This window comes from Dermochelys coriacea, chromosome 3, assembly GCF_009764565.3.
Source record: "Dermochelys coriacea isolate rDerCor1 chromosome 3, rDerCor1.pri.v4, whole genome shotgun sequence".
Lineage (NCBI taxonomy): Eukaryota > Metazoa > Chordata > Testudines > Dermochelyidae > Dermochelys > Dermochelys coriacea.
The window spans coordinates 146,658,978-146,685,112 of NC_050070.1; the positions used below are offsets into that span (position 1 = coordinate 146,658,978).

Genomic DNA, 26,135 nt, shown 5'->3' on the forward strand with positions numbered 1-26,135 from the left:
CACACATCCATATGCAGCATAGGAGGCCCAGAGGTGTGAAGTAGTCCATCTCAATGAGATGTTCTCAGCTGAATGAGAACCACCCTAGGGGATGAGTATTGCCTGAAACAATTGCCCTGAGATGTGATCTTCTCCATTTGTCTCAGTAGATTTTCTCATCTGTCGGTTTCTCAGTGTTGTTGCTTGGAAGCCTGTGCCCTGCTCAGAGCATTGCTTGTTCTTAGCTCCCTACTTAGAGGGGCAGGGCTCCCAGATCATGGGCATGGGGTGGAGTCAGGGAGGGGGCCTCAGAATCCCATCTCCGGGGCTGAGGGGAAGAGGCAAAGACTCCTAGGCCTTGGCTTACACAAACGTAATAACATGCCTAGCAGTCATTTTCATATCTCTGTAGAGTATGTGTAATTTATTATAAAAGAAAATTAGTGATAGCCTGTTTTAAAGTAGCTGTACGACTCAGGGCCCATTTCCCCAAACTTTAAAACCCCCTTAATAGAGGTGTGTAGCAGTAATGTGTCTACCAGTCATTCCCAGTTTCTGCCAAAGGCAGCGCTTGAACTTTCAGTAAATGGGTGAAACTTGGGTTCAAAGACTGCAGCCTGTCCCCTTGAGCTACCATTGTGAAAACAGGCTGCCTGACAATCCCTCTTGCTTCTGAAGGACTCTAGTCCTGCTGCATGTGCACATTTCATTTTTTGCCTCCAGTTGCTGAAACTTTTATGTTCTTAATTTAAGTATGAATAACTTTTTCAACATAAAGTCCCACCCCACAGGGTACCATGCTGTAAAAGAGAAGTTCCAAATGACTGATCAGTGTGGGGAAGATCAGAGCCATAGTTTGAGGCCCAAATATGGGCCCAAAAAGTTAAAGGACTAAGTTAATTTTGTAAAACTATTTTTTTAGTGTGCTGTATATTGGGAATCCCTTGCTCATATGATCCTAAATTTTGTCCCATTTTACCCTGCACCCCAGTGAGGCACAGCAATTTCCAAGACTGAGTAAGCATACTGATTTTAAAGCAGTGGCTCTCAGTCTTTCCAGACTACTGTATCCTTTCAGGAGTCTGATTTGTTTTGCGTACCCCAAGTTTTACCTCACTTAAAAGCTACTTGCTTACAAAATGAGACATAAAAATACAAAAGTGTCAGTCCTTAATACTGAAAAATTGCTTACTTTCTCATTTTTACCATAACATTATAAACTAAATCAATTTGAATATAAATATTGTATACACATTTCAGTGTATAGTGTATAGAGCAGTATAAACAAGTCATTGTATGAAATTTTAGTTTGTACTGACTTCGCTGATGCTTTTTATGTATCCTGTTGTAAAACTAGCCAAATGTATAGATGATTTGATGTATCCCTGGAAGACCTCTGCGTACCCCCAGAGGTATGTGTCCCCTCGTTGAGAACCCATTTTTAAGCACCTAGACACTCTCTTTAAACAGAATATGATACACAACCTTAAGTTCAGTGCAATTGGTGCTTTGCTATAATGAACAGAAATGGTTTAAGAAAACATAAAATAATTCTCATGGGAATTTTTCAATGTTTGTTGTTTTTTGAAAGCTTCAACTAAAACCTTCAACCAGCTGTGAAAAGCTGAAAATTTGTTCAATTTTCAGATTTTTTTTGTCAACCCATATTTCATGAAAGATTTTTATTGAAGTATAAATTTAGAGAAGTTCAACCTACTTTTCCAGTGTGTAATTTCTGGCAGAAGTTCAGAAGGTTCCAGGAATTCCAGGAACAGGCAAAGGTTCTTTATGTTGCCTTCTAATTGGGGGAAGGGGAGGTGAGGCCTTGGTGCAATACTCTGAACCCAGGAAACCCTCAGAGTTGTTTATCTTTTGACCAGTTGCTCAGCTCCCTGCACATACCTCTTTTTAAGTCTTGCCTCAATATGAGGTTCCAGAGGTCCTAATAGTCAAGAGCCTCAATTGCGCTATTATATATATAAAATACTTACACTTTGCTCTGGGTCAAGAGCATTTGAAGTTGGTGTTTTATTCTTTGGCCTAATACTGGTCCCTGGAGTCTTCACAAAAGATCACAGTATTGATGGTAGTACCTCTTTGCCTAAGGCAGTTGTACATCTTGTCCTTATTGACAACTGGATTATGAGGGCCCTGTCAGCTCTAATTCCTCAAAGGAGAGTTCAAGAATCAGTGAAGCTACTTGCTTGGCTGATGGTTGATAACCTTGAATTGTCAAGTACCTTCTGAGAAATGTCATCTTGCAGGAGTGCTCTTTAACCAGAACCAGTGTTTTGTTAATCCTTCCCTAAAAGGCATAGGTCTCTTTGCAGACCAGAGATAAACTAGGTCCCCTGTAACCAAATGATATTTCAGATGTAGGTTATGTCACTTTTCATGGATTTGATCCCATGAGCCAGGAAATGCTTTATCCTTCGCTTTATTTTCTTGCTTAGTGGACTCAAAGCAGAGAAGATACCTTTGCTCTGTCAATCTAGCACTGTGATGGAAGGACACCAGAATGATGATACTCTGGTGTCTTAAGGGACAGTCTTCTAAAATGAAAGTTTTATGGGGGTGGGAACCTTCCTGATCCTTATCTTAGCCTAGGGATCTTGGCCCACTAGGGAATCTGTCTCCATGTTAAACTTCTTAGGTTACAGGAGATGAGATTTGACCCCAAGTCACAGGTGCTAAACCAGGTAATCAGAATAGTGATGGTATCATAAACTGAAAAGAAGTGACAATAGGGGCAAGAGGCTAGCGCAAGAAGCCGTGGTCCCAATGAACTGAGCAGAATGTCCTGTGATGTTCCTCAAGCGAAATCTCTTGAGTAGCGTGCTTTTATCAAATGGACTGTCTGAAATGAAAGTCTTTTCCTTGGGGAACAGTGGAACTGAACGACCAAGAAAATAGTTTCCTAGTTTTTGCAGCCTACAAAAGGGATGTGCTGACTGATTTTGCTCCCTATTGCTTAGGTTCATGAGGAAACTCTAAGCAGACAGTTTTTGAGTGATGGACCCCATATGTACTCCACTCTGGAGCCTGGTCTACACTACAGCCTTAGGTCCATGTAAGGCAGCTTACATTAACCTAATTATGTCAGTATAGGCAATACAGCCTTTCTCCTGCCGATGTAAGTGCCCTATTATGCTGACATAACTCCGCTTCCACAAGAGGTATAGTAGGGCTTATGTCAGTGTGGTTAGAGCGATGCAGTGTCCCTGTACACACTGTTACTTCTATTGGCTGTCATTCTTGTTAATTTCATGGCTCCACTGTGAGCCGTGAAATTGACAAGAAAGTGGCCTCTGGGCTCCCTTGCTGGGCTGCTGCCAGGTCTCCACTCCAAGCTGGGCTCTCAGCTCAGGCTGCTGCCTGGGCTCCCTGCTCCAATCTGGGCTGCTGCCTGGGTTCTTCAGCTCCCTGCTCCCCACCAAGAGCATGGTAGCCGACCAGCCTCTGGGCATGGACCTCCCCCACCCCAGGCTTCTCAGCTACTTGCTCTCTACCAGGAACAGGGCAACTGCCCCAGGCTTCTCAGCTCCTCGCTGGGCACAGCCATGCTCCCAGTTTGGAGATCTGCACCCTCAGTCCAGTTGGCTGCTGTGCCTCTGGCAAGGAGTGGGGAGCCAAGAAGCCCTGGACGACTGCCCTATCCCTACAGTGCATGCAAGTCAACCTGACGTGGGTCAACTTAAGTTTATAGCGTAACTTAAGTTTTGTGCTTGAAACCAGAAGATTTTTGTTAATGTGCATTGGTCCACATCTGCATCCTTCTCCTTTGTTCTGGGACCTGAGAGTATAAGGTTCAATGTAGACTGACTGCCTCCCTAGTTCTTTTCTACTGTCTGTGGTCTGAGGTGGAACCGCCGTCAACAGCGTTAGCTAGTTTCTTGTGCTTATTATCCGTAAATAGGTTTTAAATAGTAGTTTTCTTAACCAACTAAGTGTACTATAGTGCTGGGACTTTGGGGGGTGTCTTTCCCTTGCCTGCCCTCTTCCCCCTCTGCCCCCAAAATGGGGTGACAACTGTGTCCAAGGTTCTGAGATTCAAGAACTGTGTATCCTGCCCTCAGGCCTTCCCAGTCAGTGATGCTTGGATCAAGTGTCTCTGCTTCTTTGGAGAAGATTACAGCCCCTCAAACTGAATACAGGCTTTGTAGATTCCTGATGGATTGGGCTGTGAGGCCCCAGTCTGACTGGTCCATCAGACCCTCCTGTACATCTGGCAGAGGTATAGAGAAGCATCCTTCTAAGCACAGTGACCTTCAGCTCTGGGGTAGGAGTTAGAGCCAAGGACTCCTCCAAACAGAGGCATGAGAAGGGTAGGAAACACCATTATAAAAAGCAAGAGAAATCCCCCTGCAGGTCCTCATCCAAGAAGAAGGCCACTTCTCTGACTCTCTCCAAGTCTGGTGAGAGACTGTGGGAGCACCAGGAGCTCACACGGGTCACTGTATCATTCTCCCAGCTTTCAGGGGAAATAGCGCTCTGAAACCATTGTTAACCACAGGAACAGGATTATCCCCGGTATCAGTAAGAAACAAAAGTGGACACCACCTACACAGATGGTACCAACTCGACATGATAAGGAGTTGACTGACGAGATTGACGTTGGTACCACAGTACAAAAGAAGCCCAGTCTGCACCCTTGTGTTAGGGAAATAGATACCCTACCATCTGCACAGACCCAGAATCCCTGATCCTGTAAGAATGGATTCTTACCAGGGATATTAACTACACTATTGGTGCAGGGTATGCAGAGAGTGTCACTTACCAGTACCATCTACCTGCAGGGGCGTAAGGCCCCCAGAGCTGACTGCACTGCCCATGAAATTTGAAGCCACTGACACTTCTGAGTCAGATGTTAGTGGAAGGGCATAACCACTCCCATCAAGACAATAGTTCAGTCTAGACATGGGATCCAGAGTTTCCCAGGGGTCATTCGTATCAGACTGCCCGAGTACTTTTCTGTTCCCAAGTACTTCTCCAGAAGAATTGTCTGTAGGTGGTGTCATGGATCAGTTATCTGCCCTGGAACGCTTTTCCCATTTGGTTCCTTCCCCTAATTTTAGTTGAAGGTGCTCAGTCCAGCCATGTATCTAGGTATCTAGCTTTGGCACCCAAATTCAAAAATATATTGCATTTGGATGCTTCAGTGGCTGAGAACACTTCCACCTACCCACACCACTCCTGGTAGTCCTGGTTTAGTATTATCTTGTTTTGCATAGGCCGTTTCCCTTTTCTGCTTGTTTGAACACATTTGAGTGAAGGTCCAAATTTGGCCCTCTTAAGCCATCTCCTTGGCTAGCAGAGGGGAGGATTAGCATTATTTTAACTCTGATGTTTCAGCTATATATAAATAAGATACCATGAGCTTGATTTTCAAAACTACAGTCATGTAATTTTGCACCTTAGTTTCTTGTATGTAAAATGTTGATTGTACTTCCCTACCTCACAGGGGTAGTGTAAGGATAAAATTAAAATTGCAAGGCGCTTAGGTATTATGATGATGGCCATATAAGTATATAAATACAGTTTTGTACCCATTTCTAAAATGGAGATTACTAGATATATCTTGGAATTTTAATAAAATCATTGTTTTGTATAAGTAACAAATGAGACGAGATCACATATCACTTTCAGATGGGAAGTACTGCTTCTTTCAGAAAGAAATACGTATATTTAACATTTGGAGAAACAAAAGAAGTGAGCTAAGCTCTTTGAGAGTAGGGATGGCTAACTGGTAACCAGGTAACTTTTGATATTTAGGCTATGTCTACACTGTGCTGCAGTGCGAGTACAGGATGTGAATAGTAGAGTGCACCATTAAGTGTTGCACTCACACTACCCTGTGTGGGTGCTGCTGGCACAAACTAAAAGGTAACTGGTTTGCATTAATGTAGTCCTTTTTGAAAGAGGACTATGTTAACAAACAAGGTATCGTTTCATTCGCACCAGTAGTAGTGTCACAGGGCAGTTAAAGCACAACACTTCGATGTGCTGTGCAGTTCACATCCCTGTAAGAATTGTACTGTGGTACAGTGTAGACAAGCCCTAAGTCACTAACAGTATGTCTACACTGTAACTGGTAGTGTGCTTCCCAGCACAGGTAGGCAGGCAAACACTAGCGGTGCTTTAGCTTGTGCACTAGAAATACAAATGTAGCCAGGGATAGCACATACAGTGGCTCTGGCTAGCTGCCGGAGTGCATAGCCAGATGTCTGGGTGGAGTTGTACTCAGGTTGCTAGCCTCAGCTGCTGCCCTTGATACCTCTGACTACACTGAGTGTGTGTCTAGTCTCTCTGGGAAGTATGCTCACAGCTGAAGACATACCCAAAGTCATCTGGGTTACTATGTCAATAAAGAGGAACCTTAAAAATGTAAATCACGTATCTTTTGTGAGGAGCTAGAAAAAAGTGTGTTGGTAACGTTCTGAAAATAGTGCAAAAAGATTCCCCGAGCTATGTAAGACCTGTGCATTCAGGAAGGTAGTGATTGAGTTAGGTTAGTGCTTTCTCTGTACATTGGTGAGGGGGGAAAAAAATACCACTCTGATCATGTTCCCCCCTGGTGAGGACACTGGTAGGACTTTCATATGGTAAATTTTTATTAAGGGAGAAAAGTTGAAAACCCACAATGATGTAATGGTACAGACAGGGAGTATCCCTGGGCTGCTATTGACAGTTCTCTAAAACAAGCTTTATACAAAATTTACTCCATGTTTGTGCAGTTGACTGAGATGTTTCTGTGAAGAGACCTAGGATGGGCTTCGAACATTACATTTTGTCTTGGTCTCAATTTGTACAGTTTTTACTTATCAAGGCATGGGCTTTCTTGAAAAAGGTTTATTTTTGAATTTATAGAAAGTTCTTTGGGTCAGCTGAATTCTTAGAGACCTCTCTGGGGCTAAACCATTATGAAATTATAGACAAAAAGGATTTGTGGTATTCTCTGTCCTGCATGTCAGTTGAGATGTTGAGTGTATTCCACTACCAGTCTATGGAGATAAGAAATCAAAAGGAATTTGTGATGACACCTTTATAAGGTTTGATTCCTGCTGAGCAATCATTTTTCCCCCCTGTCCTCACTAAGCTGTAACTAGCTGTTTTAATTTTCCTTCATGAAATACCTTTTTAAACTATTAGGACATAGCTAGATGTTATCTACTGTCAGATCTTTTTTTCCCCTCTTGTTCCAGAGAATGGAACAGTGTGATGGTCAGCTGTGTCATTCCCCTCTTTTTTAATGAGTGGGAACACCTTGTGATGTTGCAGGTTTTTAGTTTTGATTTCTCACTTGTCTTTGCCCAGCCCAGAAGCTGGAGTCTAAAGTAATGTAATGTGTGTGTTTTCTCAGTGTGCTGCTACCTCCTCCTTAAAGTGGATTATTAAACTCCAGGGTGTGCAGCTCATGGTTCTTACCAGCTCCAGCATGATCTTTTTAGCAGGTGGATTAAGAATCGCCCAACTCTGCAGCCCATGGCTTCCATCAGGTTTGCTGTGGATTCGTTGGCACTGGAGAAGGTAAGTCCCTGAAGGGATTTTTCTTTTGAATGAAAGCAACACTTTCAAATATTGTGTGGGGGAGTAAATTATGCCAGTATCTAGAAAGAACTTGAACTTCTTATGCCACGTGCTCTTATTTCTTAGGAAGGATGATTTTTGCCCAGGCTAGGATCTGAAGTCCCCTTTCCTTTGATGATCCTCCAATAGCCCTGTGTCTTATACCTCCTGACCATGACACCCCCCCCCCCCAAGGTGTGTGTAGTAATCAGGGTTACAAACCTGTCTCAAGGAGCCATGGAGATGATGGCAGAATTCTTTGACTCCCTCAAGCATGAGCTCACTGAAAGTGTTAGCTTGCCTATCCCATTTGTAGTTAGCCCTCCACTTGGTCTGCGTTTGCAGCTGTCTTATTTATGAGGAAGAACTTGACATACCTTAGTTCAGGCCGCTTAGGAGAATGACTCTTCTTCCTCCCCAGTTCCCCCACAAAATACCCACAATGACAGTCGCTGTAGAATAGATCTTGATTTTAAAAACAGCATGATTAAAAGGTGGAGAGAGACCCATTCTCTCTCTCAGGCTGAAGGCTAGGTATCTGTATTTCTCCAACCCTCGTCCTACAAATGGTCCTTATGTTTATGGTAAGCCTACTGGTTTGGCAGCCTGCCAGGAAGAAAAGAATATAAATGCACCAACCCACCCACTTCCTCCTCAGGTTTCTTTTCCTACACCCTGGAATCATGGAGTGCAGCCATATCTTAATTTTCAGCTCCTTCTAACGCTTCTCTTTTACAGCTTGAAAGAGAACATGTGAAGAAAATAATTACAGAATAAGAATTGAGGATTTTGAGATGGGGGAAATGGCTGTTGAAATATTGCACTGACTGGCCTTCAAGCCATGCATAAAGAAAGCCTGTAGGTCTTTGCTTTGCATGGAGTTTTATGTGCTTCTCCTCTGAAGTGTTGATTTAGCTGGATATCCTCCTTTCTGCTTGGAGAATCTATACTGAACCCTGTCCATCTGTGGGCATTGAGCTTATAGCTCCTACTGTATTTCTGCAGAAAATATGAGATTGGCTTGGGAGAACTCTGACTTGGCAATTTCATCCCTGCCACCCAATTCAGAAGTCTGTTTGTTTTTCTGTCAGGGGCATATCAATCTAGTGCTCCTTCCCACTCTGTTTGTATTCCTTACACTTTCTCCCACTAGGTGGAGTCTTACCACCATGGGAGTGTTTGTGAAGGAATCTACCTTTATCTCTCATGAGAGAGAGCTTTGTATTCTCCTGGTTTCAGAGTAGCAGCCGTGTTAGTCTGTATTCGCAAAAAGAAAAGGAGTACTTGTGGCACCTTAGAGACTAACAAATTTATTAGAGCATAAGAAACTCCCTGAAAAAGCACAAGAACAAATCCGCACAGACACACCCCTGGAGCCCCGACCTGGGGTATTCTATCTGCTACCCAAGATCCATAAACCTGGAAATCCTGGACGCCCCATCATCTCAGGCATTGGCACCCTGACAGCAGGATTGTCTGGCTATGTAGACTCCCTCCTCAGGCCCTTCGTTACCAGCACTCCCAGCTATCTTCGAGACACCACTGACTTCCTGAGGAAACTACAGTCCATTGGTGATCTTCCTAAAAACACCATCCTAGCCACTATGGATGTAGAAGCCCTCTACACCAACATTCCACACAAAGATGGACTACAAGCCGTCAGGAACAGTATCCCCGATACTGTCACGGCTAACCTGGTGGCAGAACTTTGTGACTTTGTCCTGACCCATAACTATTTCACATTTGGTGACAATGTATACCTTCAAATCAGCGGCACTGCGATGGGTACCCGCATGGCCCCACAGTATGCCAACATTTTTATGGCTGACTTAGAACAACGCTTCCTCAGCTCTCGTCCCCTAATGCCCCTACTCTACTTGCGCTACATTGATGACATCTTCATCATCTGGACCCATGGAAAAGAAGCTCTTGAGGAATTCCACCATGATTTCAACAATTTCCATCCCACCATCAACCTCAGCCTGGACCAGTCCACACAAGAGATCCACTTCCTGGACACTACGGTGCTAATAAGCGATGGTCACATAAACACCACCTATATCGGAAACCTACTGACCGCTATTCCTACCTACATGCCTCTAGCTTTCATCCAGATCATACCACTCGATCCATTGTCTACAGCCAAGCGCTACGATATAACCGCATTTGCTCCAACCCCTCAGACAGAGACAAACACCTACAAGATCTCTATCATGCATTCCTACAACTACAATACCCACCTGCTGAAGTGAAGAAACAGATTGACAGAGCCAGAAGAGTACCCAGAAGTCACCTACTACAGGACAGGCCCAACAAAGAAAACAACAGAACGCCACTAGCCATCACCTTCAGCCCCCAACTAAAACCTCTCCAACGCATCATCAAGGATCTACAACCTATCCTGAAGGACGAGCCATCGCTCTCTCAGATCTTGGGAGATAGACCAGTCCTTGCTTACAGACAGCCCCCCAATCTGAAGCAAATACTCACCAGCAACCACACACCACACAACAGAACCACTAACCCAGGAACCTATCCTTGCAACAAAGCCCGTTGCCAACTCTGTCCACATATCTATTCAGGGGATACCATCATAGGGCCTAATCACATCAGCCACACTATCAGAGGCTCGTTCACCTGCGCATCTACCAATGTGATATATGCCATCATGTGCCAGCAATGCCCCTCTGCCATGTACATTGGCCAAACTGGACAGTCTCTACGCAAAAGAATGAATGGACACAAATCAGACGTCAAGAATTATAACATTCAAAAACCAGTTGGAGAACACTTCAATCTCTCTGGTCACTCGATCACAGACCTAAGAGTGGCTATACTTCAACAAAAAAGCTTCAAAAACGGACTCCAACGAGAGACTGCTGAATTGGAATTAATTTGCAAACTGGATACAATTAACTTAGGCTTGAATAGAGACTGGGAATGGATGAGTCATTACACAAAGTAAAACTATTTCCCCATGGTATTTCTCCCCCCCACCCCACCCCCCACTGTTCCTCTGATATTCTTGTTAACTGCTGGAATTAGCCTACCTGCTTGTCACCATGGAAGGTTTTCCTCCTTTCCCCCCCCTGCTGTGGGTGATGGCTTATCTTAAGTGATCACTCTCCTTACAGTGTGTATGATAAACCCATTGTTTCATGTTCTCTGTGTGTGTGTATATAAATCTCTCCTCTGTTTTTTCCACCAAATGCATCCGATGAAGTGAGCTGTAGCTCACGAAAGCTTATGCTCTAATAAATTTGTTAGTCTCTAAGGTGCCACAAGTACTCCTTTTCTTTTTGTATTCTCCTGGATAGTCTTTCAAGTGATGTCAGCTGTGCTTGCCTCCCACCAGTATCATATAAATCTTTTGCCTTTTACTAAAGATTTCCGTGGAGAGGAACATTTGAGTTTCTACCAATATGGGGAGGGTCACGTTCTCCATAATTAACTCACTTTCTGTTTCTGTACTTGAGGTGCCAACTTCATTCTGTTTCATGATCTCTTCCTATTGGTTTCCCTTAATGACAATGAGATGGACCCAGTTTACTGTTGTATCAGGGTTGAATTAGTCCCTATTACTGGTGTTATGCTGCACATGCAGTGGGAATTTCTATTGCAGTTCAGAATGCTATTGTCACTTCTACACTTGCCAGCTCAAGCAAGTTACTATGTTCAACGCCAGAGTTTTCTCCCAAGCAGTAAATATAGGCGCATGAGGAGTCTTTCTTCTTGTGTGCTATCAAGTCTGTGTATGAAATGATTTTTACTAGAAAAAAGTGTCACCTAGAATAGCTGTGAATAATATTTAATAGCTTATGTAAATTTCTAGTATTTGTTAAGGGTGGGGGAGAACCTATATAGTGCACCTATATCATACCTAGCACTATTGTGTTTCCATCTCCTATGCAAGATGGAGACAGACTAAACTGTGTCTCATACCATGTACTCTGTTCTAGCATAGTTGTGTTTAGTTTTTCAGCTGCTGAACTGTCTGGCCTTCCACAGGACTAGTAGATTTTTATAAAATAAAAATTTTGCATTTTCCTTTCTGGCATTTTAAAGAGTTAAATAATTGTAGTTATATAATATGCTAAGAAATCACCAATGTAGTAATACTCAGAACTTTGAGGCTCAAGGAGAATTTGACCTTTCTCAAATACTCTCTAACCTTTTGGCATTACAGAAATTTCTGTAGTTCCAACTATTGGCACAATGGAAGGCTCATTCTGGAAGTTCCCCAGCACTTCAAAACTTTGTTGTTAAAATCAATAAAATAAATATCAACAGTCCAGAGAGCTTCTTGGTCAGTTTTTACATTTTGGGTGCAAGTTATCTAATCCTGCAGATTTCTATCTTTAGCTTTAGAAGATGCTGTTTAACATCCTTCCTAGTTACTCTTGGTGCAGAAAATATTTCATTATTGCTGTAAGATATGAACACATCTTCCATATTCTTTCCAAATACAGAACTAAAATAATTTAGTGAACACTTGTCATTTGACAATTTTACCATCTCATCTAGTACACTTATAGCATTGTAGGGTTCCTTTTGTTCCTGATGTGTATTTTTTAAAAAAATCCTTTGTCCTTACAGGCGTACGTTCATTTAAAACAATGTGCCCCTGCTATTTTGCCATTTCTTACCTTTTTGGTACTTGATAAAGATTCTGTATTACTCAAATTGGGAATTTCCCTATTACTTTCTTCATAAACACATTTCAAATGTACCCAGTCTTTGGGAAGATCTGTTGACTTGTGTGTTGCCAATTTCTGTTCTTGAAATAGACTTCCAAAATATAAATTTTCTTGAAAGCACACTTTAAATAGTATGTAGTGAATGAATTAAAAAAAAATTGTTTCCTTGCTATGTGTAGAATGATGCACATGAAAGCAACATCAAACCGCTTGGGCTCTTCTTCTTGTCTGTGCAATTACTGTTTTGCTAGCTCTTCATTTCAGTGCTGCTGAAGAGCTTGGGGAAGAGCATGCACGTGAGCTCCCTTCAACAATTCAGAAAGGAAGTGCAACTGACAATCTGTGAATCAGTGAAACTTGCTATACAAGTGCTGACAAATGCAGAAACATTACTGAACATTTTACTCTCAATTTAGTAACAGTGTAATATGGCCACAGGGTTTAGATGAAAATATAATTTTTCACGTTGATGGTGTCACTTGAATCATCCTGTTTAATTTTTCTCTTCCTTTTAACTTGGATCCTAAAGGTAAACTTCATCCTTTTCAAGTAAGCCAAGACATTACTTTTCCTAGGCTGCTGCTGCTTTTAGAGTCTGGCTTACATGTGTATGGTGCAGAGCTTTGTTTTTACTTTGAATAAAACAGATCACACATCTTGCTTGCTTTATTCTTGGGTCTTAAAGCACAGATTTTTTTCAGTTAGGTGCTATCACCTTGTGTGCTGTATCCTTAATCTGTATAATCATCATGTCTGTTACTTGCTGGCTTCCAGTATGACCTTTTTATTATATTTGGCTTATATGTAAGCTCTTTTTATATCATTCTAGGATCAGGTTTACTTTTCTTTTAGTTTCACTGAAAGTATTGTAACATTAAAAGCAGAGTGGTAGTATCCATCCATCTAACTGATGTTGTCTTTTTGGACTTCTTATGGTACATTGTGCTTTACTATCTTTGTTGTGCCAATAAATATAAAATCTGTGCTCTCAAGCTTCCTCTTACATATGCAAAGTAGTGTTCTTGCATATTCTTCTTCTCTTACTAACTTCTCTCTGGAAAAGCGGGTCCTGGAATTTCATTATATTTTACATGCACTTCATCAAATGCTGGGTGTTGGTTTGTGTGTCTTACTATCACAGACTGAGTCCACGTTCACCTTTTTCAAAAGTCTGTTTCTTTAGACAAATTTTTATTCTCTTCCAGTGTTAACTCCATGTGTTTACACATTAAACCACATGATTGCTTATAAAATAAGGGAAGATTTTTTTTATAATTACAGGGTCCCAATAAAACACTGAATAGTCATACACTTCTATTCTTTTAGAGAAGGGTATAGACCTGTTTTTTCCATATATGCAGTCTAAACTATTCTCATACCCTCCTTTGGAAAACTCAGACATGTATGTGCATATCATTTGTATTGTTAGTACGGCCGTATTTGCTCATACCAGTGGTTTTAATACATTGGCTTTTAACCTTAATAAAAATAGCTATTTGAATATCAGTTGTCCATATTTCCTGTAACTTTCCAGGATTATTGGCATCATTTCTGTTCATTCTATTTATTTATTCTTTTAACTTCTGACCTGTTATTACTTCTGTCAAAATTGCTCCAGTCTCTCTCTAAAAAAGTAAGCAAAGTGAAGAACTTCTTGAAGGCAGTGAGAACCTAGAACTGGGTCTTAGAGGCTAGTCTTAACTGGCACCCTCTGTCTGGAAACGGCACTAGAAGAATACCTTGCTTTGAAATGGCCTGACCACATACAAACATATTTCTCAATTATGCTTGTTTTTCTTAAAACATTAATACAAAGGGATTGAAAGTAAAGTAGGGGAGGTGAGGAACCCAAGGCTGCCAACTCATAGGGAATGCCCATTAAAAAATGCATGTCATAAGACAACCCAAATTCATCTTTAAGATGCAGTTGGAGCTGAAAGAGGGGAAGGGGGAATACAGAAAATGGGGGGGAATACAGAAAAAGAGAGGTGTAAAGTGACTGCTATGGGGGGGGAACCAGTGAATGAGGTGAGAACATGTGAAACGGGGAAGAGGTGGTGTTAAGTTGTCTGCAGATGACACTTTATAAGAACACAGAAATGGAGATGAGACATGAAGAGTTGAAGAGGGAAGAAAAGATGGAAAATGATTGAAGAAAGCAGTGGCTGGGCGAGAGAAGCCTAGAAGTCATGGTGCTAAACTGAAATAAATCAGGGCTGACGGGAAGGCTGCAGACAGTTTGTTGCTTCCCAGGAGCATTTTGAAGGGGGTATTAGTTCATATCACTAATGATGGAAGAGAAGGCAATGTTTTGTTTTTGTTTTTTTTTTCTTTGTGGAAGAATTGCTGTCAGGTGTCTGAGGAAATGATGGTAGATGACTCAGTGCACAGGAGTTGGGTTTGGGTGCTGTTAAGTAGAGAGCCCAACCCATGCGTGGGAACTTCTGTCTGCTCTACTACACCAAGAACAGCTCAATGGTGACATCCCAGAGAATTAAATGGTATCACCAGTACTTGGGGGGGATGGGTATTGCAGTGCAATATGCCCGTGGAAGTGCTTTTGGCAGTTTAACATTTGTCAGGCATGTCCAGAGAACATGACAGATGCTGTATGGTGTTTGTCATGAAGAACCACTATCCATATTACGTTGTCCTAAGTTCACACATCTGCTGTTAATGAACAGATGCTCGCTGATAATGTTAATGGCATGTAGCTAGTATCAGGATTTGTATGGGGAGGAGGAAAGGGAATGTGCAAAAAGGGTTGGTAATGAGGTTTCTTTCTTTACTAGCCTTTGAAGAATATGTTCTGTATAGCTTCTTATTGGCTGCACATACATTCTGTGATCTCTGCCTGGTGCTTGTAGGATCAAACTTTTGTATATGCAGTGCTCTTTGACAGCCCTTTCTATTTGAGCATTTATAAGCATCTAGATATTTGGTTGCAATGTGCTTTCCCTTAGTTGATGTGAAAGTCATATAAAGTATTGCCTTAAGATTTTGTTTGTATAACTCTTCTACAATGCTTTTATTCTTGTTCATTCCATCAGCAGAGGTTAAAAATAAAGCCTAATTTCTAGCCTAGATGAACCTGACTGGTTTTAAACATTGACCAATTAGTGCACAGGACTAGAAGAGCAGATCCACTTCCATGACTATAATGGATCATTATACCTGTGGGCTACTATTTGCCCCTCCACCCCCTTTTCATCTATCTTTGTTCCCTTGGAGCAAATATTTCTCCATCCCAGCCTAGAGAAATTAATAGGTTGGTTAGCTGTGTTCTTAGGGATAGTTTACAGCCTCAAGTTACTGTCATGCTGTGGAAAGACACTAATATAATTTATCCATGAAAAGATGCCTCTATATAGAATGCTATATGCTTGAATTATGGCTCGATGTAGCTATATATCAGGTATAGAGACCTTTCTAAACTACAAAATCAGTTTTCCTAGGTTCCAGAATTAATAGTGATGTTCCTTTATATTGATGTCAACATAGATCCTATCCTCTGTTCATCTAAGATTTTGTAATGGGTCTTATCTCTGATTCCTCTGTAAGATAGCTTCTCTTTGTTGCTGTTTTTGGACAGGTTACTCTGGATAAAGACTTCCCATTGCCTGTTTTGAGTTTAATCCTTCATATGTAATGCCAAATGAAATCATGTTGTTTGCTACCTTGGAAGAGGCTCATACCATTTTTAAAATGCTTCTGGGACACGTACATATAGATAACTGTCTTGGGGAGCTTGAGGAGGTGTTAACTCTGAAAGTTCTCAGTCTCAGGTCTTTCCGTGGTCATTTCTGTAATCTTCTCTTCTGTTCCTGAAAGTATCCAGGAGTCTTAAGACCCCAGCATTTTTTCTAAAAGGGAGGAAGGGGGACAGTATATTTTTGTTGCTCCCTTTTCATTCAGCTAGATACCAGTTTTCTCCTTTCCAACTTAAACTTCCTCTTTGCCTTCCGTTTGCAGAAAATATCAGATAGAGCTACACCAGCAATAAAGACTTAACTAGAGCACAGTTGGAAAGAAATGCTGTTAGTACATGTATATTCCTTTCTATTTTGTAGAGGACTTCCACTCCTTTTTGGTTGGGGCTATGTTGCTCTCTCCTCCTTTTTGAGAATACTTTGAGAGTTCTGTGAGAATAACCTTCATTCCAGAAAATGTCTTTTCTGGGAATATGGTGCGATCTTTGCCATGCTTACTTCATACTCTAGTGCCACTATCAGGTATCCCAAATCCATGGTTTCCTGTGCGAACATTGCCCCATTGGAAAGTTCTCCATATTTTTATATGGTGCCATAGCAGCTTTTGTATACACAAATGGTTTTTGTATACACATTTTTTTCCATTACCTCTCTTTAACTGATATGGCCATACTTGCCAGTTTTTGTTGGTCTACATCCCATGTTATGCTGCACAGAACAAAAATAGCAGGTGTTCAGATGCTGTTTCCTCTTGAATTTCCTGACTTGGGGGAATAGCTTCTTCATATAATACAGTTAGTTGAATGTGGCCATTCTTGGGCATCTGAATGTCACTTTAGGTCAAAGGGATAAGTTCTGATTATCTGGTCTCTGGCATAAAAAATTGCAAAGGCTCTTTACGGAGAAACTTCCTGGCAAAGAACAATTCCTTTCTTTCTCTGTGGCTATGAACCTCAGGGGATGGTGACTCTTTGCTGAGAAGAGGATCTTGTACTTGTACTTGTACTTGTTTCCTGTCTGCATCTTATCGCTTTATGTACCATCACATCTTGCCTCTCCTCTTTAGGGAAGAGTTTTATGACCATGTATTCTGACTGAATTCAACAGAAATTATGAATTTGATATCTGGTGATAATTTTGAGGTTGGGATGTAGGATTTCTTCTTGCATCTAAGTCTTAGAATTATTCTCATTAAAAATATTGTTAGTTAGAGACACTATAAGTATTCAGGATTACACTGCACTTAAGACATGAACACTTACTTTCGCCTTGTGCAATAGGTGTCTTCATTTTAGCCTGGGGAAATGAGCACAGAAGTTGCCTTGCAAAAGATCATACAGCGAGCCAGGAATAGTTCCCAGCTACTCTGATTCCCACAGCCTTTGTTTAACCAATAGATTATGCTTCCTCCTTTGTCAGAGACTAGGAGTAGGTACATTTTTACCTCAGTTCTAATTTTTGTGACGTCGTCTTGGCTACATGCAATTAAACTATGCACTTTATACGCAAGTATGCAGGGTGAGACTAGGTCTAGATTGAGGTTTGCTATTCATGGATCCTCTGAATAATTTTTTCTTTCCTCATCTGAAAATTACTTGATTGGGGGACAAACACAAGCTCTTTCATATCTTGGGTATGCCTTCAGGATTGCACATAACTAAACTTAATAGTTGCTTGAGACAGTGGCATATTCTTTTATCAAAGTAGAGGAAACAGTGAGTGTCTGCAACTGAGGGGAAGTCCTGTTCTCATACACTGAAACATGGTAAGCTCCTAGATAGGTTTTGGTTGCTCTCTTACTAGATATGCTGCACAAATTTGGTAGCAGCCTTTAGGCAGAAGTTTGTCATTCCAGTAACTTTCTATAGTAACTCTTCTCCTATTGATTTGATTTGCTTATAAGCTCTTATTCTAGCACAGGGGAAGAGATGTGTGGCAAGGAGGAAAACTGCTATAACCAGCCTTTTCTCCCAAACCCTGTAACAAATCCGTACTTTCCTTCTCTGTCACCTTATTGTAGTCCAGTGGTGAGGTTTTTCTCTAAGTATCTATGTGGTGTGTAGGTATCCATGGTGTAGAAAATTTTTAACTGAATGGAAGTGGGCAGGCTGGTATGTCTGTAATGTCCTTGATTGACAATTCTTTTGCTTCCTGGTAGGTGGAGCCATAACGTTTAGTATAAGGACTCTTATAGGCTGAAGGAAGAGGAAGACTACAATAGACAGAACTGCTGGTAAGTTTTTATTCCCCCATCGCTTTCCATTGTACACATCTTGCAAAAGAATTACTGTTTCTGATTAAAAGGCACCAATTTCTAAGGTGTCTTTATGAATGACATGAAGTCTCCTAGGACAATTGAGATGCTTTGTTTCTCTGGAAGTAGATTTCCGGATAGTAGGAGTAGCTGAGAGGGAGTTACAGTAAAGGACTCTTCAGGGACCCTTGGGCACCTGAGCCAGTTCTCTCGAAAAACCCTAGGGTTTATCTCTCTAGGTCTGTTGTCCAGGATGTAATTTGTGGGTCATAGGGCTGTCCTGGCCCCATAAAGTGGATACAGAAGCTGTTCTAGGTGGAATGAGAAACTTGCTTTCCAGTGAGTTGTTGGACAAAATCAGAGGAAAGGACAAATGCTCCTGGCTAGCTGAAAACAGATAAGGGTACTTGTGGCCATTGCTGCAGTTTGGATGTCTTGTATTGACAGAGATCATAGCTCCACCCATAAATTGAAATGCTTGTGGTATGCCTTCCTGTCTAGATCACTACCGCCATCTTGCCTACACAGTACTTGAGCTGCTCTGCTTATTTCAAAGTCTTGCTTTAGTGTCTTTGAGAGTGAGGGGTAATGACATTATCTGCTCTAAAGGGAGTAAGGTGATTACCATTAGCATATTGATTTTGGGTAAACCCATATGGGCTTGTTGGATCTTAATGTTCAAGATGCAGTTTGAGGGCGAGGAGACTAAATGGAAAATGACTTCACAGATGAGAGCTCTTGGGGAAGAACTTTCCCTATCATGACTCTCTGGATATGAGAAGAATGACTGAAACCATGTAATATAGCTTCTGTCACCCCTGTGAAGGTCTTTGTAGAATTGGTCAGCCACACCATGCTTCCAACAAAAGCTGCCAATTTTAAATCTAACATTAACAACAAAGATGTCATCCAGCTCTCGTGGCTCTGAAGACGAGCACCAGTGAGGTCTCTTTGCCAAGGCTCTGACCAGTTCTAATACTTGATTGGAAAGAGTCTAAGAATCTTGGAGATGGGTTGCCACTAGTGCCTTCATAACCTTGCCTTAGAAATTAGTTGGCAAGATTTTATAGGAAATGATGGTACACAGGAGTGGATGTTTCACAGGTTACTACCACAAACTAGCACTAAACTTTAAATAATCAGGGTTGGTAATCTTAAAAGCAGGACACTCGGAGATCATTCACAGTAAGTGTTCACAGTACTTCAAAACTGCAATAGCTTGTGCCCACTGTAAAGGATGCTGAAGAAAATTCTTTATAGTTCAACCTTCAAGAGCTAACTAAACATCCAGATTGTGTTGACAAGATGAGGTGAAATCTACCTGAGGAGGTAAAATTATGCCTCTTTTGGTGAAATCTGCATGATGATCAAGAGGACATTGTGGACAAAGACACCAGTTTTCCTGAATAATTGCAATATGCTATGTCAAGGGGTATGTTTTTTATTAGAGAACAACAACAAAAATGATCTGGTTATTAAATCTGTTTCCTTTGCTATTTATACTCTGCAGCATGGTCTTATTACAGGTCTGAATCAGAAACATTGATTATGAGTAATTGTTTTGGACTTAAATTCAGAAATACAAAATAAAAGGCTCTCAACATAAATTAGTTTTTGATGGGTGAAAATATCCATCTTGACTTTCAACTATATAAAATACTTAAAACATCTACCGTCATAGTGCCCCTGAGGTACTTCCATTAAATGCATTGGAGTATGGGGACTCCAAGAATACTACTTGAGTGGTGCGGTGTTTGCTGTTGCCTGGTTTTGCACATGTCTGATTTTGCCTACAACAGTCAATGCAAAGGAACTTGCATTACCTGTTTTTTCATTCTTGTTTTCCAAAACATTCATTTTGGTGTACTAAGACTTTCCCTGCTTAGTCTGGGGTTTTGAGGAGTATGATCTGGTGGTTGGCAAGTGTCCAAAAATTGAACACCATGATTTTTCCAAGTCTCTGACTCCCTCCTGAACTCTGTGCAAATAACTTAATCTCTCTACCCCAATTTCCTTATGTAAAATGGTTAACTACCTTAGAGTGACTTGGTGAAGACAGAGCACTTTTAGCATGGAAAACTGCTCTATGTTCTCATGCTAACAGAAGTGGATGAAACCTATGGGGAAAAGGAGGTAGAAGGCTCAAATGTGTCATTCAGTGCTGGCAATATGCAGTTTTTTCACTTTGAATCATGGTGGGAAATCCCATTTGAGCAAACACACAAAAGTGAAAAGACAATGAGCATATGCTACAGAGGAAGACTGGAGTGGGAGGTTCATGAAATAGCTCTAGAACTGTTCAAAACCACAGGCGACTGTACTTGCATGCAACTCCAGTTACCTGGATATATGTCTGACTGTATGTTATACATGTATCGTAACAAAGGTTCTTCAAATAGTGTCTCTGTGGGTACTCCACATCAGGATGTGCATGCAGTCTTGTCAGAGATTTTTGTCGTCAGTGTCTCTGAATCTAGGTTTCAGAGTAGCAGCCATGTTAGTCTGTATTCGCAAAAAGAAAAGGAGTACTTGTGGCACCTTAGAGACTAACAAATTTATTTGAGCATAAGCTTTCGTGAGCTACAGCTCACTTCAAACTTGTGCTGTGGTATGGGGGTATACAGGGAGTTCCTTATCAACTCCTTGCAGCTTGAGTCCATGAAGGCCCAGTGCAAAGAGCAGAGCACTGGAATGATGTGCTTATCGATATGGTTTTTTTGTTTATAAACAGGCTGCTGTGTTGTATCTGTTGGAGCTTTTTCAGGGTATGTAGATTTATTCCTAGGTGTTAGTTTCAATAATCAAGTGTAGAAGTTACAAATGCTTGCATCTTTGTGATTTGGTCTGTCTCTTAAGACAGGGCATTTGGAGATAGAAGTGGTTGTGTTTTGCCGCCATGGCTATTTAGGTATCTGGTGGTATTGTGAAGTTCAAAATGATCCCAGGCTACAAACCAGCCTAGCAATCTGTGGGTAAATAAACTCCATATTTGGAGAAGAGGCGAGGGGGAGAGAAAAAGTTCAAGAAAGAAATTACTTGGGAGGGGAAAGACCCATTAATACTAAGGAGAATTAAGTTGTTGATGCAACAAAAGATAAGATCTGTATTTGCACAGAAGACTGGCATAATTGGAAGATAATGAAGACCTTTGAAGAATAATTAACAGGGAAAGGTATATGAAAATATGAGTGCAAACAATTCAGGGGTCCAGATTATATGCACCCTTAAATTATATATTTACCGAGCTACCTTAGAAATCTGACAATTTTGTTTGAGAACTAAATTTGAGAGCTACCAGAGGATTTGAAAAAATACAATGTTTCAGAGAAAAGTGACTCTGAAGTCTATAACTCAGAAATCTATTTTTCAATCCCTAGTGTAATATTTGAATAAATATTCAGGGAAGAAACTATGAAACACCCTAAATATAAGGAACTCCTGAGCAATAAGCTGAATGGGATCATAGATAACAAAATAGTCTTGACTCTTACTGAATTAAAAAAAAAGTAAATGAAGGAATGCGTAGTAAATTTTATATTATAGGAGTCGCATTATCATTCTGATCTTAATTCCAAAACTTAATTCGATTAGATAAGAGCATAGTCTCATGATTGGGGTGCGCAAGAGAAAATAATGCTAAATGTAGTGTTGTGTAGATGTATAATTGCGTGCTATAAGAATCTGTAATAAGTCAAATCATGTAGAATTTTTCTACTCATCTGGAAGAGGGTTAAAGAGCATACTAACAAAATTGTGAGGTGATGCAAAATGAGATGCGATTTGAAAGATGTAACTGCTACGTCTTTGGGCTAAATTACCTGTGACAAACATATCCTACAGGGAAGAGATACCAAGAAAGCTTTAATGCAGAAAAAGACCTGGTATTGTAGATAGAAAATCAGCATTACTAATAAGATAAACATTATATGATGGATCTTTTTTGATACAGGAATATAATTGGTATCTCTCTCTATTTGGATCAAATAAATAGCTGTTTGTATATACTAACTGGTTAACTAAAATCTGTTCAGTTTATGCTGCAGTAAGTGTTACAAAATTATCTTGAACCTCCTGCTTTTCTTATGAAGATTCTAGAAGGGTCGAACTGAATGTTTTGGTGCGTAATGGGTTTGAAGTGTCTCAGATCTTCTTGCTGTTGAAACTGTTTTAATGCCGATCTTGTACATTTGAAAGTGAATGTGTGTGTGTAAGTCGTATTATATGGAGGATCCTCAAACACTTGAGAAACTTACAGACCATCTGGGATCCTGACAGAGGAGCTTGATGGCTGTGCCTTATGCTTGCTTCCTCAGCCAGGTAGTGGTACTGGGTTGTTTTACAGGGTCAGTAACACTTCTAGAAGGTTAATATGTATGAATAGTTCAGTTACTAATAGCTCCATGGGACCTCCTTCCTCTCTAGTGTTTTACGGTGTCTGGTGGATTTGTGGAAGATGCAATTGAGTTGTATAAAAGATAGGGTGACTGATACTTTCATGACTAAAATTGCTTTCCAAGCTCTGTCAAATTCTAAGAGAAACTATTCTTGCCAGAAATGCTGTGGTGTTAGCTTAACTAGTAATATGAATGAATGCAACCAGATTGGTTTGACTGTGTGATTAAGTTGAACCAAATGGCTTGTCCAGTTTTAATTTCATATATTTTTTTAAAAAACCTACAGTGAGACTAATTATGAGAGGTGCTTAATATGTTCTAGGCATATGTTAATTTATGTATGAACTTTAATGTTTGTTACCAAAAATATAATTCTGTAGTACACCACTGCTCCTTTCAGTATAGAAAAATAGAGTCCATTTGTGTACTGGATATCTGCATGCTTGTGGTTGTGGTAGTGGTGTCCCTCACAGCTTTACAATGTGTACAGGCAAGCTATTTAGTCATTAAGTTCCTAATAAATTTCTACATTTGCTCCAGGTTGATTCAACAAATTCTAATATGTTTAAAATCCTTATCCTGACTGGTAACTATTCTGGCTCTACTTACCATGTAGGGATTTCCCCATTTTCTTCAGGTCATAGGGTGTGGCAACCAGGCAAGGTACTAACAAACCTCAACAGGACTACAAAAAAATAAAGTGGAAACCTCTTTACCAAGCTGCTGCTGCACCCTTGGTAGCTCTCACTCCACCTCCTCAACTCCTGCCTTCCTGTTTCCTGTCCTTTCAGACTCCCAACAGTCAGTGCTCCCAGTTCTAATAATTACAAGCAGCTTCTAAACACCACATTCCCTCCTCTCTTAAGAAACTCTCCCAATTAAAATAAACGTTGTTCTAACCACAGGAACAAATATGAAACAAGACACTATATTGTTGGCAGAAATATTACACTGAAAACACTGTAGATACTACATAACATAGTCTCTAGTCCAGACAGATGGTCGTCTGGGTCTGATGGGCAGTCTCTCAAGCCCCGGTTCCAGTGCAATGTCTTGTGTTGATAGTTGATACTACGGTGAAGTCATCCAATGCAGACTGGGTGTTGGCATAATCTCCTCTTGGTGCATAGGCAGATGCAAGATAAGAAGCATTCCGTACCCGCACATCAGAAAGTCGATAGGTGTAAGGTCCCTTCTTCTCTATGATTTTAAGAGGAGCTGTGAATTTATGGTCCCCTTCACATAAAATTCCAGGTTTTCATATCCTAATGAAGGAACCACACTGAAACTTTGGTTCCTTAGCACTCCACCGCTTGTCTGTGAAAGCCTTATACTTTTCTTGGTTCTGTTCAACTCTTTTTCTCACATCATCCTTGTTTGAGGCATCAGGTCGTGCCTTTAACAATCCAGCAATGTTCAGTTTAGTATTCATCTGTTTCCCATGCAGTACTCTGCGGATGATCTTTGTGTTGTGGCATGTCATGTAGCCTGGTATGCTTGCAAGTAATCAGTAGTGAAGGTTATTCACAATCGCCCTTCCAGTTCAGACGTTTGCAAACTCTCCTTCAAACTTCTGTTAAACCATTCAGTTTCCCCATTGGCTTGAGGGTAATATAGGGATGATCACTGTGTAAAATGTTCCTCTCTGCTAGAAAAGTTTCAAACTCCAGGGAAGTAAATTGACTGCCGTTATCTGAAACCAGCTCTTTCGAGTTACCTTCCCTGCTAAAAACTGAAGAAAGGAACTTAATTACTGTAGCAGAAGAGATTTGCGATGTAAACGCTACCTCAGGCCATTTACTGAAATAGTCTATTGAAGTGATGGCATTAAAGTCGCTTGGAACCGTATCAAGGAGTCCTACAATGTCAATCGCCACTTTTTCCCATGCAGATTCAGGAAGAGGAACAGGCTATAATGGAGGGGTACACGTCACTGCTATCTTATCATGCATTTGGCAAGTGACACAGGATTTTGAGTGCTTCAGTTTGAGAGTCCATCCCTGGTCACCAATACAGATCCCGTAGTAGTTTGGTTCTGACAATTCCTTGATGCGTATTGTGTGCCAGGTGTATGAGTTTTGACTGTAATTCTTCTGGCACAAATAGCCAGTGTGTACCTCATAGAACACAGCCATCGAACAAAGTTCATCCCGAATCCTAAAATAAGGCAGCAAAACTGGGTCAAGGTTTTTAGGGTTACTGGGCCATCTTTGTCAGAAAGTCCCGTAGTTTTTGTTGAATTGGACATGCTGAACAGGCAGCTTGAAATTGTTCTTTTGTAACTGCAGTAAAAGCACTTGTAATAAGCGCAACTACTACATCCTCGTCCTCCGGTGGACCATCTGGTGAAGGCAAAGGCGGGCAAGAGAGGCAATCAGCTACCACATTTTGGTTTCCAGCTTGTATTCCAGTTCATAATTGAAAGAGAGTAGTCTTGCAGACCATCTAGCAATACGATATCCTGCTCTTCCTAGTCCTTTTGTGGTGAGCAATGTCGTCAAAGGGCTGTGGTCTGTGCGCAATTTGAACGTGCAGCCCAACAGGTAAGTTCTCTATATATTTTTTTCAGTAGCCCAGACACAAGCAAGTGCTTCTTATTCTATTGTAGAATATTTCCTCTCAGCATTACTTAGTGTCCTTGAAGCAAATGCAACAGTCCTTTCTGTGTTGTCCTCATGAAGTTGTGTGAGGACAGCCCCAAGTCCATAATCGGAAGCGTCAGTAGTTACAATTGTGGGCAATGCAGGAGTGAATAGTGCAAGTATTGGACTAAGTACAATCAAGTCTTTCACCATTTCAAAACCAACTTTAGTGTGGATAATGGACGCACAAGCTAAAGTTCTCGGTAGTAATTCCTGTAACGGTTCAATGACAGAAGCATAATTGGGAATGAATTTTGCATACCAGGAGGTAAGACCCAAAAAGGAATGCAAGGTTTACAAATCTGTTAGAGGAGGAGCATTTGAAATTGCCAGGATGTGATCTGGATCAGGTTTTAGTCCAGCCTGTGAAATTGTATGCTCCAGAAAGGAGAGTTCAGTTTGTCTAAATTTGCATTTGGACCTATTGAGCTTGAGGCCTGCTTTGCTGATGCAGTTTAGTACAGACTGCAGGTTATTGGCGTGCTCCTCCGAAGTATTTCCAAACATATCATCCAGATAGCACTGAACTCCATGTTGATTCTTCAGAATCAATTACATCATTTTTTGGAAGGCACTTGGGGCATAAGTGAGACAGTATGGGACATGTTTAAAACGAAATAGTCCCTCTTGTAATAAATGCTGTGAGGTCTCTGCTGTCTTCATGCAACATAACCTGGTCGTATGCGGTCTGCAAATTAAGAGTAGAAAACATCTTTGCTCCACGGAGTTCTGCAAATACTTCTATGTGAGGAAGAGGATGGCTATCAATCACAATAGCTTTATTTGGCTCCCTTAAGTCCACACAAAGGCGAATGGCTCCACCCTTTTTCTGCGTCACTGCTATAGGTGAAACCCATTCCGAGGAGTTGATCTCTTCAATAATGTCCTTTTTG

The 26,135-nt window shown here is 41.0% G+C and overlaps 1 protein-coding gene and 1 pseudogene across 1 annotated transcript in view; both read left to right on the forward strand.

Moving 5' to 3' along the window:
- The window catches only part of CRIM1 (cysteine rich transmembrane BMP regulator 1), a 325,649-nt gene that overhangs the window by 42,334 nt on the left and 257,180 nt on the right, over positions 1-26,135 (forward strand).
- LOC119854112 lies at positions 10,882-10,988 on the forward strand (annotated as a pseudogene).